Source organism: Meleagris gallopavo, chromosome 10 (genome assembly GCF_000146605.3).
Source record: "Meleagris gallopavo isolate NT-WF06-2002-E0010 breed Aviagen turkey brand Nicholas breeding stock chromosome 10, Turkey_5.1, whole genome shotgun sequence".
Classification (NCBI taxonomy): Eukaryota; Metazoa; Chordata; class Aves; order Galliformes; family Phasianidae; genus Meleagris; species Meleagris gallopavo.
The window spans coordinates 5,535,564-5,548,557 of NC_015020.2; positions in this window are offsets into that span (position 1 = coordinate 5,535,564).

A 12,994-nucleotide genomic window follows, 5' to 3' on the forward strand; every position below is an offset into this window, starting at 1 on the left:
GCCGCCTCCGAAGTGCTGGGGGGAGCCTCCGAGTTCGTGAAAGGTGAGAGTGAGGGCTGCGCTGCGCTGTGTTGTGCTGCAGAGCTTCCCTCGGGTTCCCTCCTCTTCTTCCCGTCGCTCTGCGCACTTGGCTGCCTCTGTCGGTCCCTTCTGCCTCGCGGTTCTCCTGAGCCGCTTGCCCCGCTGCCGCTGTGGGGAACGCCTCAGTAGTTTTTCCTCCACTGCTCTTGGCGGGCTGCGGGTCGGCACCTGTTGCTCGGCGGCGCTGTGCGCGGGGCCCGAGGCAGCTCCTGAAGAGGCCCGACGCAGCGGGAACCCCGGGGCCGGGCTGGGCCGCTCTGCGCAACACGGCCGTCCGCTGTTTTTCAGATCGCCTCTACTTCGCTACTTTGCGGAATAAGCCCAAAAGTACGGTGAACACCCACTACTTCTGTACTGACGACGAACTGGTCTATGAGAAGTAAGTGTTAAACGGCTTTTTTTGGTTTAAGTAAAAAAAATCTAAAAGTTGTCCAGAGCTACTAAAATAACTCTAAACGGTGGCTGAGCAGTTGCGTCGTAGCTGATCTAGGACAGAGGGTACCTGAGCTGTCAAGCTCTATTATAAGTTGGAGAAGATCTCTTAAAACTAATTACATCTTATTAAATGGTGTCTTAAATAGAAGGTTGGTGTGACTGCTTGTGAAAAAACAGATCGTTCTTGTGTTCTCCTGTGGCCAGAGTATGAAGTGATCATCTTTCTCGCAGAATCATCCAAAACTTTGGTTTGTGTTTGAATCACATCTGCAACTTATTTAAATGTTTTTAGATAGCACTTCCTGTTGGCTTTTGTAGCTTTTTAAAACAGAAGAGAAAGCATTATGTGAAGTAACAGCTTCTAGTGCCTGGAAGACACTGAAAGAGCAGGAAACCAACAGTTAATTTAATTGTAGGTGGAGTTCTACAAAGAAACATGAAATATACACAAAGTAATAGCTCTGTGCTGTAGTTACAAAGTCATTGCTCTAGATTATGTTCTCGGATAGCTGTTCCTGCAGTTTACCACTTAACAGAGGGTTTGCACTACATGGTATTTCTAGTGGGACAAAAAGAAATCCTCTTATGTAGAACACAACTTTTTTTTCCCGTGGGCTAAAGAGTATCAACCACATCCTATCCCTGTGACTTCAGTGCTGCTTCTGTGAAGGTGCATAGCAGTTTTCCTCAGTTTGTAGCTTATCTCCTATGGAAAGCTTACAGTTCTAGGTTGTGGTTTGGTATCTTTTTTTAAACATGCATTTGAGTCTTCATTGTCTTCAGCTGTCTGTTTTCTAGTGGAGCTCCTGATGATTCTTTCTCAGAGTTAACATTTGTAACTTCCTGTTTGGGTTGGGGGTGTTTTCTGTAACAATCATTGAAGCAAATTCAATAAATGTACCCCCTTAATCAAACCCTTAAACATATCAGCTAACCACGTACCAGAATGTAACAAAATACCAGATAAACAAGATAAAGAAGTCTTTGCTTTCTTCTATTATTTTCTAGGGTGTATTTAAGACTTTAAGCATTAACTTGTGGTATGCTTTCTGAGTCAACAGCTATTGAGTCTATTGGGACTGTTTCTAAAGGTATCCTATTTTTGATATAGTAACAGTACTGTTGTATTCTCAAAATAGTAAAATGTAATATGAAGTAGAAACTAAGTGACAGTTGCCAGGTGCATGAATGCATCTGTATTATTACCTAGCTCTTCTAGATAAGCAGTGCTAAATATTCCATTGATATTTGCAACATGGTGTACATCTCTATTAGTGTATGCAATATTTGATAATAAAACCATGTCAACAACTTTACTTATTTTTCCTTTCACTCCCATCTCTAAGAGAGCTTGTAGTCTCAGGGAAGTAAAAGCAGATGCTGACAGGGTTACCACATTATATTTTTTACCAGCACCTTTCTGAAATTGGGAAGGTAGTAGTGAAAAGAAAAATAAAATACAAGTTAGGTAGTGCTTAGGAAAATGCTGGTTCTACTTACTATAGGTTCCCTTTGTGCTTTTCAGTGAGCTAAATGTTTGTCTGCTGGACTTCACAGGCTGCACAGCAAAAATAGGCCTTGACACTTAAGTTTGTCTCTAAGTGATAGTAGAACCCAACTTCCAACACCAAGTTTGAACTCCTGATAGCTCTCTCAAAAATGCAGCCTTCCTGAGGAAGTAATAGGAAATATTCATGTGATAGTGAATTGAAATTTGAAAGTTAACTTAGGGGTGTTGCACCCCAGAATGGTATTTTCTAGAGTCTTTATTTGAAATGACCTACCCATGCTGATTTTCCTCGTCAAAATTTCTTGACTGCTTCTGCTTTTTGACTGAACTAGTTCAATTAGTTGAGAGAAGGAGATGTCTGTTCAGGCACAAAATCCTCAGCACCTATGAGATATGTAAATAACTTTGCTAACACAGCTATTGATTGACTTAGTTTTGTTAAGATGTATCATACTAGTGACTAGACAGAGGTACTTCATTGTGTATGGAACTAAGCTGCTTTTCTTTGGGCTGGTCTATCTTTAGTGATAATTCAAACTGTGAAGTGATGCAGAAATTAATTTAGCTGACTATAGTGGGGTCAGTTTGCTTTCTTTGAGGCAGTACATGGTCTAAAAACCTCGTGAATATGGGGTTGTTAGTCTGATTATAGAGAGCATGTTAGTGGATCGCTTGGTACTTGATCTCCTTCCTGTCTCACTTCATTCTTTTTTTCTCCTTACTCTTCATGAGACATAAGGAAGTAATAGTGTAAATTAACAGTGTACTCCATTAAAGAAAAGAACTTTAACACTAAATTTGATGAGTCTGGAAGTTTTTGTCTGAATGCTGCTTCTTGTAGTGCATTGCATGATTTATCATCAGGTTATACCCAAAATGTGATTACGTAATACTGAATAGTTCAGCCTTTGCTTTTAACTCGAAGTTGTCAGCTGTTTTAACAAATTCATAAAATTATCTTATTTAAATGCTGCAACTTTGAAAAATGAAAAGGAAAGGACTTCCATATCAAATGCGATCTGACTGGGAGCTCACTAGTAGAACTGTCACAGTTTCAGTTGCATATGCTGCAATTTAACCTGGAACCTATTGCGGTAGAGAAGAGATGGCATGCAAATTTCCTGTTTGAATTTAGAATGAATTTATGCAACTCTGACTTCTTACAGCTTCCCCTCCCCACCCAGTTGTTTTGTTTCCGTAAGATTTTGTCAGTCTTTCTCTGAAAGTCTTTGAGGTCCCTCCTGAGTAAGTCTGCAGTACTACCTACAAGAGAATAGTCTTGCAAAATAATGTGTTTCAGGTAATGATTGCTTCAGGAAAAGTGAATTAATGAGAAATAATCCAGCTTGATGAGGACTGTCATTTGGCAAATGGACAAGCCTAGCCTTGGCAAAATCTCAATTAGTTAGTTAGGCAAGAATAAGAAGCTTTTTCTTCTCTAAGAATAGTGTCTTTCATGCTTTACCTTTCAGTAAACGGATCTGGGTTGGGAATATTACACTTGACTGGTTAACTTCACTGTCACCTCTTTTCATCAAAATGATTTGTAACATCCTTTCCATTGTTGTGTAAATTTTTCAAGCAAAATTAAAAGTTAGTTAAAACTGGGAGTATCATCTTTTTAGTAAATAATTATGACAATTCTCAAACTGTGTTTTTACTCAGTCACTTGTAGCTTCACATCTTTTTTTTTTATAAACAGATCTTATCTGAAACTTAGCGAGCAGCAGCAGAAGTAAATAGTATGATATTCCCTGTGCATCCTATGTTTTACAGTACAATTTTCAAGCCACAGTATGGTACTTGCTCATTCCACAGCAGTTTTAATGTTAGCAATGTTTTTGAGTTCAAGCAGAAATACAATAGAATTCAAAGCTGTGTCTTCATTTAATGAGCATTCTTTGGACTTTGACTTGTAGGACATGTTTTCTTCTTTGCATACACATATGCAATGCTGCTTCTCTTTCTGGTGATATGAGTAAGGGTTAGCTTGTTTATTTGACCAGTGTAAAATGCTGCTTTTCTATGGTTATCCAATAATGGTACTTGCATATGAAATCTGAACTTCACCATCCTTTTGCTCTATCAGTTGAAAGGAAAAGAAAACCTTAGCCCTGTTATAACAAACAGAGCTGTCACTTCACACAGAGAACAGAGAGTTCCTTGTTCCCTTCCAGCTTTTGGAAAGTTGAACTTCACTATCAAATGACCAAGATTACTTACCAAGTTCAAGTCCACTAAAACAGTGACAAAACCACATCATGTCTAAGAAACTTCCTCGCTTCCAGCTTTTATCAGTATGAATGTAAATATATAGAGAAATGAAGCTTCATTAATATCAGTTTTATTAACAGCCATCTGTAAAAATTGGCCATAACAGTACTGTAGCTTTTTTCTCTTTCATCTTAAAATAATTGTTTTTAAATTCACTGCAAGTGAAGTCAGGAGATCTGAAAACTGAGAGTATCATCTTCTGCTTAGAATAGGAGCTACTGGCATAATTTTATTTGGAACTCCTGAAGCTCTGCACCTTAGCATTGGAGCTGTACTCTCCAGTATTAATTTAATAAATTTTATATGCACTTTTGTGCCGCCTTCACCAAGTTGATGGAGGGACTTGAGAACCTTTGCTATCAGTAGAGACTGAGAGAGCTAGGATTGTTTAGCCTGAAGAAGTCTCAAGTAAGTAAACCTTACCACAGAGGGTGCAAAGAGGATCGAGTCAGACTCCTCGGTGGTACCCAATGCTAAGAGGAGACAGTGTGTACAAACTGGAATATGAGATTCTGCGTGAATGTCAGGAAGCACTTTTACTGTGTGGGTGATGAGGCATAGGTTGTCCAGGTGGAGCTTCCCTGAGTGATCTTCAGTATCTATGCTTGTGCAGGGGGGTTGCACTAGGTGACCTCTAAGCATGCCTTCCAACATTAACTGTTCTGTGATTCATATGGAAAAGATGAAAGCAAATTACAAAGGCATTGAGGATTTCTTGTTCGCAGTAAACGTGTACTGGAATAATCTGTTTTCTAGGCTCCAGTTTCCTACTGGACAGACATGTAGCTTGAAATAGAAAACCTTTTACAAGAAAGTTGGTCACTCTTAAGATGACTTTTATTTTCCATAGAAAGTATGTTTCTAACCATCTTAAGATTCTTGTACAATACATAGTGCAAACACTATGGAAGAATATCTTTGCTGCTACTTTGCTCTTGACATCTAGAAGTATTGTTTGAAAAATGCTTGCATCTGGAGTAGCTGTTTAAGTGTAGGTAACTTGGAGCTGCAATTTATTCTTAGATTTTGAATAGATGGGATTTTGGAGATTTGGAACATCTGAGGGGAAATGGAGTGAGTACCTGATGTTTTGTGTAATCCGTAACTTCTGTGTTATTCCTGTATCCAGGCGTAAGCAGTGGAGAGATATCACTTCTAGAATTCTGTTTGCTCTATTTTTGACATTCAGAAGTGTGCAATCTCTGAGTAGTGGAAAGTGTTGGGGATTGTGTCTTGGCCCAGATGAGAAAGCTCTAGCAGTTTATATGTGGCAGGAATTGGTGAGACTAGAGCAGCAGCTAATGCTGTTGGGCATCCTGCCTTCGTTTGCACGCATAGGAAGTGGGAAGGTGGGACATGCTTTGGGATGCAGGGTTGGGAGAAGGAAAAACAAATAGGTAAGATTTCAGGACCACCAGAGTTCTGTTGTAATGAATATGTGGATTTATACTTCTGTCTGTCATCTGGAAAATGTGTGGCGATTCAGCTTATGGTTTGTTTACCTGTAGCAGCCATTTACCACTTCTGCAGTGACTGGTTCCTGTGTTGCCTAATAACTGGATTGAGAGCCCGTGGAGCAGACATCTGGATGTTCTAATGATCCAGCCTAGGAAGTGGGGAGAGAAAAGCAGGTGGAGTAATTTTTTTTTTTCTCGTTCTAATTTAGTCTTACTGCTAAATTTTAATAGTAACTTAAGCAGGAAACTGGATCTCTGTAACATGGTTATAAATTAGTTTAGGAAATTGTATTTAGGAAACTGCATTTCAGCTGCTTTCTGCAGTTCTTAATGTTAAACTCTTGGCCCAAATAACAGCCAACTTGAGATACTCCAGTATGGTGGAAAAGAGGCTTTTATATAGCTGTTAGTCTCCAACAAAGCAAGCTTCTTGCAGAGAAGAGTAGTTGCATTCCCATTCTTGTATATGTGCTCCAGAAAGACTGCAATAGCTATACTGTGCTCTTGTTTTAAAATTACTAACTCAAACACCAAATAAGCTGCCATGCAAGTAACACCATCTCCTCTGAGCATTTGTGCATGGTTAGAACTGACTTTGTGAATCTGTTCTATCTTATTTTCCAGCATGGGAATTAGGGTTTGTACCATATTCAAGTTGCTGTAAATAACTATTACTGAATGCAGAATGTGTACATACCCTCATATTCAGTGTAGCAGCAGTTCCAAACTTATGCTGATCTGTCCTGAAGAAAAGAATCCTGAAATAAATCTTCAAATAGGAGCCTCCTATCTTCTCATGTGTGATATGTCATTTCTGTCGCTGTATCACAAAATCTGTAAGGGAATGGTAGTTTAAGTCTACTTCGTTAGTACATCTATCTTGGGGGGAAAGTTTGTGTACAGCTTCAGATTTCTGGGGCAAAGTTTAAGTAGTCCAGTTTGTTTTTGAAAGATAACTTAGTGCCTAAGCCATAAATTTGTTGATTGTGAAGTTAATATGGAGGTCATTATTAATTTCAGAGACTGCCTGTGTACGGTATTCCTTCACTGGCCGTAACTGGGCTCCATCCATTACTTGGATTACTTATTAAGTCTTTTATCATTTACTGCTGTGCTGGGGTCAGCTGAATTAAAATACTTGGTAAAGTTACCTTCTTCATTCAGACGAGGCGCCCACAGCTTAATCTGACTCATGGCGCCTTCACGTGGCATTGCATAGAAGTACAGTCAGAAACTTCTTGAGTTTCTGTCCTGAAGACTGTGTGGTCCTAGACTATCTCTATTTGGCATTTTAATTCCCTGGAATGAAGTACTTGCATGAAAGAGTAAATTAAAGAGCTGATTTGGGGCTGGCTTATCTAGGTAGGTGGAGATTTCTGTGATACAAACAAGTGAATATCTGAAATGATAGGCTGTGAGAGCTGATGAGAAGGGTGGCTCGAGGAGCTGATTCTAAGCAGAAACCTGAGCTTCTGCTCCCAAGTAGCATTATGATGGTATTTCTGAAGTAGAATATTTAAATATTCACATACTGGATTCAGGGGTTTTGCTGCTGTGTAGCTGGAGAAGCATAAAGATAGCAAGCTTCCATGGGTTGAGGGGGAAGAATAATTGTAGCTATCATCTAAGTACTTGATTAAAACAAAATATGATTAAATGTAGATTAATACCATACTTGCATTCTGTTCCTCATATCTGGTTCCCACCCCCACTGCAAATGACTGTCTCTTAACTGGCCTAAGTATCAGAGATGTGCTGATTTCTTGTGATGTACAAATGTTTACAAGAACATCTGGATGTAATGAAAATCTGTTATCTATGAAAGAGTTGTCAATGAATGAATACTGGTTAATGGTGACTATATTATGTAAGCAGATTTCATTTCCGTGTGTTTGTGGTTTTAAATTTCTGTCTTAAACTTTTGCTGGGTCAAACTCTTTGTTTAGAGGCTGACTCGGTATGCTGTTTCTCTTCATTGCTGATTTCCATTCCCCGATTTCCCACCTTCTACTTATATGTAGCTCTCAAAATTCTGTTCTTAAGAAGGAAATCCGCTGACTGGCTTGGGATTAAGTGACTTGAATTCAAGGACAAAAACAGTCTGTTACTCTAAAAGTAATGGGCACGGATAAGATTAAACTCTTCTGTTTCTGTTATGTTTATGTCAGACATATTCAGTTTTAAGGATATAAACTGAAGAGTTTTGTAGTTCACTGACTTCAGAACAGAGCCTTATGTTATTTGTCAGAGAACTCTTCTATTTGGAGAATTGTGAAATGCTTGTTTCACTTAGCCCCATGTAAAAGGAACGTTCAAGGTTAATTTAGTTTAAAGATATATAGTGGGAAGAGCTAAAATTATTAATGCATGTATCACAACATTGTGTCACTGAAGTCAATGGCTTGTTTTGGCTTGTCTATGCTGCCCCATGGTGTTGTGTAAAGGAATTAGGAGTTGCCAGTGGGTTTTGATTTTTTTTTTCCATGCGTGTGAATGGGCAGTAATAGTGGTGCACAACTGACTAAAAGTGCCTCTTCTTTCTGTGTTTGGATTTTGAAAAGTATCAGCCAAACAATAGTAATACCAGGGTGTTAAATATTGGTACATTTTTGGCTGTATTAAGAAAAGCATGGAGTGCTTAATTTTAGCAAATGATGGAAAATCACAGTAAATCAGAGAATCTGAGTAGCTTTAGTTTTTAGTAAGTAATAAGATATTACTTCTTGGATTAAATAAATAAATGTACCTTTTCTTCACACCCACCAAACAGTAAGTTTTGTAATTTGTCTGTTATGGGTAAATTGATTGGTGAATTCATTTTAATCTGCTTTTCCTGTGCTTCTGTTTGAGTTTAATCATGCAGAAAAGTAGAAGTGATTCTATGAGTTCATATGGCTGTAGTTTTAGCAAATGAATAGTAATGGAAACCTAAAGCACAGCTGTAGTTCTGTGTTTTAGATGAATTGTGTATTCAGTTACATCATTATGCTCACCAAAGCTGTATTAGAAACTATTATGTTCCACTGTTGTTTTTTTTCCCCCCCACCGCGATATTTTTTCAAGAATCTTAAAATCCAAGTTCTATCTTTTCATCATACAAGTGAATTAATACTCTAAAGCTAATACTGGAACAAGAGGTGTGGCTTTGTTTTTGTTTTGAGGTGTTAGTTCTGCAGAGTAAGAACACGTGTTAACCTGCTACCTATGGAGCTTTTCTAGAAGCCGTGTTCACTACGGTGTCTTTAGGACTACAGTTTTTAATTATTACTTTGTAAATCATGCTAGTTCTTTTTTCATTTAATCTCTATTAAGAACATAATGGGGAGTTTTGATTTTAAGACAGCTGTAACTGTTGACCATATTTGACAACCTTATCTTAGAAGAGATGAGGAATTCTAGAAGTTAGTGACTGCATTATTGCCACTATAATTTTCATTTGAGCTAGTTATGTTCTGTGAACTTACAGAAACCATCCTAGGAGTTGGACAGCTTAGTCTTTGACCCAGCTACTGAGCTACTGTATTTAAGCATTGTCATAATGTTTTGTGCTGCTAGGGATGAACAGATTCGTGCTATTATGTGATGTTGTAAAGTAGATGATATTGACATTTCATCGGTTGGCAGAAGAGTGCTCATTCTGGGCAGGAATTGGGCCAGTATAATTCACTCTTTTCACTGGGCTTTGTTTTTTTAATGGTTTTTGTTTGTTTGAGAGAATATGTGTTTGAAAGGGATAATAATGAAGTAATAAGCCTTATGTTTAGTGAGAGAGAGCTCTGTGAATCCCTACTGGAAACTTCTATTTTGTGCAGTAGTTTTCCTGTATGGACTATTGCTGCTGTCTCTTATCCAATGGGCAGCGGTTGCTGCCTCAAGGGGTGTGTGAATGTTTAAGGAAAATCTAGAAGAGAGGAATGGGAACAATGAGAAAACACAAAATAAATGATAAACTCCTAGGAACTTTTCTTAGAAACAAGAGGACTGATGGGGACAAAAGGGAAAGCAGTAAAGCATTCTGTGTAAGGTGTGTGTGTATGTAGTTTCTGGAATAATGGAAGATGAGACTGAAAAAAGAAGTAGGCTTAAATTTCAGTTCCTGCAGCAGCTGAAACAAAGGGTTTATGTGGTACACTGTTTATACTGTTTATTCAGTATTCCTCATAGTTTATTACTGTGCAGCTTTAGCTATCAACACTGTGCATGTTGAAATTTGCTTAGCTATTTTGCATAAATAACGTCTTTGTTTTCTTTTCACAAAGTTTCTATGCAGATTTTGGACCTCTAAATTTGGCGATGTTATACAGATATTGCTGTAAACTTAATAAGAAATTAAAGGTAAGCATTGTTTTAAAAATATTGTTCCTATATTATTGTGCTTTCAAACTCAGATAAAACCTGTTTTGAAAGTGATTATTTAGTACTTGCTATCTATAGATAATTGCTACTAAGCTTAAGGCTCTTCTTTGCTCTGAATTCTTTTGCCTCTGAAGGATGAAAAAAGGGATATGCCATCACTGATGCTTAGCAGGTGAGGTGAGGAAAGGATGATTTCACCTTTATAATCTTAGTTTTGTAATGAAATGGTAAATAACAAGACTTAGTATGGCTGTGTGGATGTTTCATGGGTTTGCAGCTAACAAAATTGGTCTGTTGATATGGATAACTAAAAAACAAACAAACCCACCCCCCAAAAAACAAACAAACAAACAAAAAAAAGACAACAAACCAAACAGATATTAAGGCAAACATCCCTGCTCACCCTTGTCTGCTATGAAAAGAACAGTATGATCTCCAAAATCACAATGTTTAAATCTCACTCAGTCAAAAAGTTAAAACTTTGGAGTCTTTCATTTAAATAAAATGTTGCTTGTAATAATGGTGTTATAGAAAAGTCTTTTACACGTATAAAAATGGTTCTTTTTTTCTGTAGTACTTGCAGAATTGTCACTGCTTTCAGTTAGTTTGTAGAAAACTTGTTCTCCTGCTTCCACCCAAGTGTTGTAGATTTAAGGCAATTTTGAGTTGCTTTACTATAAGATGTAGAAAATGTATCTTCAGGTACCGTGGTAGCTTTTCTTTTGACTGCAAGACTTTTGTCCTTCCTTTATAAAGTGATCTTGAATATGGGAATGCAGCATTTATTTTGGAAGATCACACCAGCTGAGTTTTGTTCTAACACTACTGTCCTGTGATAAAGCCACAAGCCTGGAGCAGAACCAATAAAAACTTGTGGGTTGAGTTGAAGACAATTTAAGTAGGGCAATAAAAAGGCAAGACAGGGAAAACAGAACAGTTGGTGCTAGCAGCAGGCCATTGCCCAAACAATCTCTAAGCAACAGCTACTTTTGAACGACTACTACTTGATTTTGTTACTACACATGATGCTGTCTGATATGGAATATCCTTTGGTTTGTAGAGATTAGTTCCATCAATTCTGTTTCTCTAGCTTCAAACTGAAATCAGTTTGGGACACACTTTTATTTATCACGCTTGAAGCGTAACTTCATGCTTTGTACTTAAACTAGAACTCTTCACTAGAACTACTTTTAATGATTCAGTGTTAAAGTGAAATGCCTTTATTGTTGCATCATCTGCCCAGAGCAAGACAAGTTGCTAATTGTAAATGGTGTGTAATCACGGTATTCTAAAAATCGTGTATTCTAAAGGAGAAAAATACACAAGGGAGCCAAATTAAAACTGAATGATTAACTTTGATGTTTGCAGATTGGCTTAACAGTACTTAATGGTATTTTAATTTAACTTTCATATGTTTTGACAAGTTAAAAAAAAAAAAAGCAAACTATCAGTGCTAGGCATGGAGTACAGATTGTCAGGACAGAGAAATCTTGAGCAGATCATCTGGAAAGGAGATGCTGTCTGTTACTGGTCCCAGAGGCTAATTCCAAGTAAGTTAATTTTAAACTACTGATACATAGTAGAGAAGGGTGATCTGATAGTGCAACCAGTGGAAAACAATATCTGAATTCAAACAGCTAGAGCTTGGAATGCCACCTGAGTAGTGTAGAAACTCTGGCATAAATAGATTCCAGTTTGCCTGATTGGAACTGCCTTTGAGATAGGCCGGTAGCTGCTAATGTAAACCTTGCTTCCCTAATACATAAAATATGTACTACAGTCTGTCTTAGTTTAGATACTATCTGCAAGGGGTAAACGGGCTTGAAAGGGCTTCATCCACAGGCTGAAGTGTGCATCTGATGTGTACTGTAGATGTAACTGCTAAAGACTTCTGCTCAACTTCACTAGTCAAGTGCACTGAGAGTGTTTTTCTAATGGAAAGCCTTTGCAAGAAGTGTGGAACAGAAAATATGTGCTAGGTGTGATAATTTTTGTGTGGATACGGTATTGCAAAACGAATTTAATGATTTGGAAGGCTTTTGTTAAATTTAAAATGTATATAAATGGAAGCAGGAGAAGTTTGACTATAGGATCTCATTTAAAATACAAACAAAACTCCACAAACTTCCTCTTTAAGTCTTTCAACTGCATCTATTTCTGTTTTGGTAGAGGGATGGAGCACGAAGGAGGCAGCGTTCTGCTCCCACCTCTCCTTTTTGGGGAGGCAGAGAGGAGGAAGAAATGCCTGATTTTAAAATGTTTTACATGACAGACCTCCACTTGAAACTGTTGTATCTTTCTGCTGACTGACTGTAAAAGCAGTGAATAATTCTGTTCTAAAGAACTGAAGAGTTTATTCAAATATCATTTTTTGTTGTTGTTGAAGGTAAAGCACTGAAAACCCCACTGACCTTACTTGTTATGTTTGTGATGCTTTGCTATGGAGATGATATTGACTAGCTGAGAAGACAGCAAGAAAAAATGCTTGGCAGTGCTGTCTTCCTACTTGTTCTCTGAATTCTGTTTTGTAGTTGCTTAGGCAAGCTTTTTTTTTTTTCCCTAATTAAGTCATGAGATGAATTTTTTTTCTTCCATTTCAAAATAAGTCTAATTTCATAAAATGATTTTAAGTACTGTGTTCTGAGCATATGTACGCTTTGCAGACTCGAATTAAGAAGCAGGCATAATCAAAGAGGGAGAATTTCCTAGGGAAATGATTTGATTTACTGAAGATGGGAAGGAAGCAGTAAGGGAAGATTCTGGCAGGCCTATGAACTGTAGGACTAACACTTCTTATGTGCTGCGTTGTGGTAATTTCTTTAGGACATCTGCTTTAGGACAGCTTAGGTTTTGAGGTAGATTGCATGTGTGTGTTTTTTTT